We start from the raw sequence: 5,392 nt of genomic DNA on the forward strand, positions 1-5,392 counted from the left end.
TCACAGTGGAGAAATTTACATTTCACAGCATCAAAGTGATGAAAGGAATGAAAGTAGAAAAACAAAATACATGAGCTGCTGGAAAGGCAGCCACTCTCGCGGCGCCGTCTTGAAGTCAAAATAAAAAACTAAATAAATAATATGACAGCATCGAGACAATATGACAAAACAAAGACACAGAGAGACATTCATTCTTCAGGACTTGCTGTACCCTCTTTGTGATGACATGAAGCAGTTCTAGATGAAAGAGGAGAGGATCAAAGCGTCTTTCCACCAGTGGATCAGGGACATCATGGTGGAATGTGCACGTCGACTACAAGCTAAATGTTGAAAGCAAACACGCAGCTGTAGCATCCATTGAGGAAAAGAGATTGTCTCACATCTCCTGTTGCACATAAATCTGGTTCAATTCCAAGCCGCAACAGTTCCACATACGCATCGGCGCTCTGCGCTGACGCTCCTTTCTTCTTATCGCGGGTTCCTCAAGCCATGCATCCATCCAGCCGCAGACTGTCCAACAGCACTGACCTTTCCGCTAAACAAAGCGGGGCTGTGAAGATGAAGCACAATGGCCCCTTTGGTGTCCAGCGATGGCAGTCGAATGGCTCCGACATTCCTCCCATTCAAAAACAGTATGGGCATATTCATGTTGCCGAAAAGGGGCAACCGCTCAGCACAGTCTCCTCCTTGATGAATGTCGTGGTCAAAAATGCTGAAAAACAATCTGTATCCGTTCCAAACGATGCACAACAACACAAAGTGACAAAAGAAAACACAAAACAAGACAAAAACGACCAAAAAAAGCAAGGCTCATGAGAGCACTTGCTGAGGCTGCCTACTCGGGCGCCATCTTGGACTTCTTGAAATTTTCAACCCCCAGGTAGGCCAACTACGGATAAATCTAAGAAAAGAAAAGTGTCTGAAGACAACAGAACGCTTAATGATACGTGGGCTGATTCGTTCGCCTTCACCGCTGACGAGACGGGTTTGCCGGTATGCTTAATATGTAATGAGAAGTTAGCAAACAACAAAAAGTCAAATGTCGCAAGACATTTCCAGAACAAACACACAGCCTTTGCTCAAAAATTTAATTTGGAGATGAGAGAAAAAGAGCCGTTTCGGAACTGATCATTTTATGAAGTGGATGAAATCTACAAATTCAGCTACATATGCTAGTTTTGTGGCCGCTCAGGAAATAGTCAGGCACGGGAAGCCGTCAAATAGATATTGAGTATTATATTTGAAAGTAATCTTCAACCCAACGTGTTTTTTTCGGAGTTTAAAATGTTTCTGTTGCGTGCAGAAATGTAATTTCACTTCTCTGTATATAACAGTTCATTGATTCATAAATGCAACACACTATAGTTTGTTTATGCATATATAAAGGTAAAAAACGATGATGAAAAGATGCAGTGTTGTCTTCATTTTAAATGTCAAAAGGATTTTGTGGCTCCCAGTGTTTTCTTTTCTGGGAAATGGGTCCAAATGGCTCTTTGAGTCGTAAAGGTTGCCGGCCCCTGACTTAACCCGAAAGTAACTCAAATAGATAAAAATTAGCTCGCTACCTAATAGATAGGTAACTAGCTAGCTAGATAGAGAGCAAATAGAGAGCTAGATAGATAGATAGATAGATAGCCAGCTAGATAACAAATATTGCCCTCACATTGCTGTATGATACAAATGTAGTTAATGTACTAATATAATGTCAAAGGTGCGGGAGAAGAAGACTCAGTGTGACTAATTCAAGCACAATTTGATAACTAGTCGCGGGCCGTCGGGGCCTGCAAGGCCTTCTCTGCTGGCCTAAAAATATCTGAATCACATGTGAGCTATATTTTGTCCATGAATTCTTAATAATTCCAAAGTGGCTTTCAGCTTCCTTTCATTGCTTTCACCCTGTTGTGTGTTTTCGTATGGAAGCATTTAAGCAATCCCATTTCAGCCATCATTTTATACCAGGGTCAAAAATTGACCTGGACGCCTTCACAATCAGCTCTGCAGGCCCTGGAGCGCAAAAATCAATGTCAATGAAACTGTTGATTTAATCAATCAGAGTTGGAGTTGGCAACCCAAGGCCTGCTGGAAGGCGCTGGAAATGTCAGAATTTTCGCAAACTATAATTGGTCATTAGCCAATCATAGTATCACTAGCCAATCATAGTATCACTAGCCGTGAGTGATGAGCGCATCATGGCCAGAGCTAACACACTGTATCTATAGCGAGCATTTTTGTGTCGATTTAATTTTGGTTTTGTCAATCCACAATGGCTGAAGGAGGAGAAGAAATGGATTTTGTTGCAGCTACACTGTTATTTTCACCAATAGACTATTGGGGTGTTTTTTAGTACTTTTCTAAAACAAGGTGATTGATTCCCTGCCTTCCACTTTTCTGGGTGTGGCCCTCAGCGGGGGATAAAAAGTTTGGATTTGCCCACATTAGCGGAAATTGTTTGAGTGCTTTATGTCTCCAAGTTGTACTCCTTCAGTGTTCACAAACAGAAAATTCTCTTTTTCTATTTAGATTTTATTCATGGCTTCAGGTGTGGTAACAACAAACACATAATCAGATTACAACCCTTCCTACCGGCTTTTTCCATGGCTGAAGAAAAAAAAGAAAAGATTCAGTGGCTCCTCAAGCATCTGTGTTTCAAAGTAAATGTGGAAATACAGTAAAGTCTCGTTATATCGATATCGGATATATCGATAGTACCGGTTATATCGATACTATTTCTATGCACGCACGGAGAAAATTACATGCAAACAGCGTCGGATATATCGATAGTCCCGGTTATATCTATATTTTTTCGGACTCCCTTGAATATCGATATAACGAGACTTTACTGTACCTTTCGCCCCCTGCCTGACCTCACGACTTGTCATTGGTTTGACGGGCAAAGCAAAGATTGTCTTGACCCATTCACCTGGGCAGGACTAGACCACATCACGTCGGTTGCATCACATACATTCCAATTTATGGAGCTCATGACGTTTGCCAGTAAAAAATGCAATTACGGATGTGTTTAAAGTAAAAAAAGGAAGATAGTCAAGTGATAGAGTCAAAGTAGGAAAACGAGACACTCAGATGCTCTAAAAATGAGGGGGGGAAAGGATTTGGAATCTGGATTTTTGATCTGTTTCCAAAATGAAAATATGATTCAGATGAATCGCAGATATTGCTCCCTGACCCGCCATCACCACCTCGCAAACCGTGACAGATATAACAGAAAGCCAAGGGCCCAAACAAAAACAATATATATATATATATATATATATATATATATATATATATATATATATATATATATATTTTTTTTTTTTTTTTTTTTGAGCACAGCTACCGTATTTTCCAATGTATAAGGCGCACCGGAGTATAAGGCACACCCCCAATGAATGGTGTATTTTCAAACTTTTTTCCATATATAAGACGCACCAACTATAAGGCACACATTTAATGAATTATAAGTTTTCATAATATATTATAGAAATATCTAAAAGTTTTCCAAATATAAGGCTCATCTCATTATAAGGCTCTACAATAGAGGCTGGGGGTATGCACCACTTCTACAGGGTGAAATGGAGTTAGTAGCAGCTGACAGCAGTTGCCAGACCTGTTGTGGCTCAATATGACTTCGCATATAAGGTGCACCTGCGTATAAGGCGCAGGGGCATCTTTGGAAGAAAATCAAGGCTTTTGGGTGTGCCTTATACACCGGAAAATATGGTATTTTACTTCAGATGTTGTTCCAATCCAGCTTAGTAACAGATGGTCATTCCTCAACGGACCCCTACAAGCTTTCTGGCCAACATACAGTACATATAAACCACATCCGCCCACTAAGAATAATTGAATCCCCTTTGGTGAAGAAAAGAAAAGAAAAGAATACTTTACAGATCTGCCCATTGAGTGCTCAAGTTCCAGTATTTCAACTTGCCTCTGTTCTGATTTAGGAACTGAAGAGCTTGGGAAATTTTATTTTATTGCATGTGTGTTATCAAAAAGGGTGATCCTCACTCATTATCTGGAGTTAACTGGACCTCACAAAAACATTGAAATAGGAATGTGTGCGTGTGTGTGTCTGTCTGTCTGTCCTCTATATAGCCTTTCTCATGGAATTGGCAAGCAAATTGTGTGACCGACACACATACACACACACACACACACACACACTACACAATGTCTAAAACAAACACACACACATTGACTTTGTGCTGCATGTTCAGAGTGAGGCCAACAAGTGGGGGAACTTTGCTCCATAAAACTCCCACTGATGTGTATGTGGGTGTTTGCTGAAATGGTGGTCTACACTGGACTGACATATCAGTGCTTTGACATATAAGTGACTAGATGTTTTTATCTATCGATCACCAAGATGGATGACTTCATATGTATTTTTTCATTTTTCAGCCATTTTGTAATTTTTTTTTCGTGGCTCTGCCCACGATACACTTGTGTTGCAAATGTCAAACTGTTTTATCATATACAGTAAAGTCTCGTTATATCGATATCGGATATATCGATAGTCCCGGTTATATCGATACTATTTCTATGCACGCACGGAGAAAATTACATGCAAACAGGGTCGGATATATCGATAGTCCCGGTTATATCGATATTTTTCGGACTCCCTTGAATATCGATATAACGAGACTTTACTGTATTTATATATTTTTATATTTATATATCTATTTCTCCATCTATCCATCCATTTATTTATTTATTTATTTATTTATATATGTATTTATTTATTTTATTTTGTAGGAGATACGAGCCATCTTTTGGCCAATTGAAAGCAAAAACTTTGACGCAACGTATGACGAGAGGAAACTCAACTCACTCGCCAACAATCAACAGTTTGACTAACAGTGAACACTTTTCCTAGAGAGGCTTCATGCTTTTTCTTGCCAATCCTCTTTGATGTTTATTGTCAAAGTAAACATAAAACAATATTGATTACACCTTTTACATAAACACCCAATTTTGCTGTTGGTTAGCATCATGCTAACACATAAAGGGAAACAGCATAGATGACGCTTGAGGAAACTTGAAGGCACAACGCACAAACAAATGACTCTTCAATGAAGTGCTGGCGTGTGGTGACGTCAAAAAGGTTGAGACCCGTTTTTAGTTAAATGTTTACATTTCACCAACTGTTGAACATCAGTGCTGGTCGTTAAAATTATGATGCAATAAATTATCAGAATCAGAAAACCTTTAATGGTCCCACAATGGGGAAATTTGCAGTCCACAGCAGCAATTTGAAAGGGGATGGGGTGGGTGGGGGGTGAAAGGATAGAAAAAACAAGATATTCTGAGCGTAGCAAAATAAAAATGTCAACTGTATCCTGTAAATGTGCAAAACCGTTTCATAAAAAAGTGTACATAGTGCAAGTAT

Source organism: Hippocampus bargibanti, linkage group LG12 (genome assembly GCF_051943395.1).
Source record: "Hippocampus bargibanti isolate YZ-2025 linkage group LG12, ASM5194339v1, whole genome shotgun sequence".
Lineage (NCBI taxonomy): Eukaryota > Metazoa > Chordata > Actinopteri > Syngnathiformes > Syngnathidae > Hippocampus > Hippocampus bargibanti.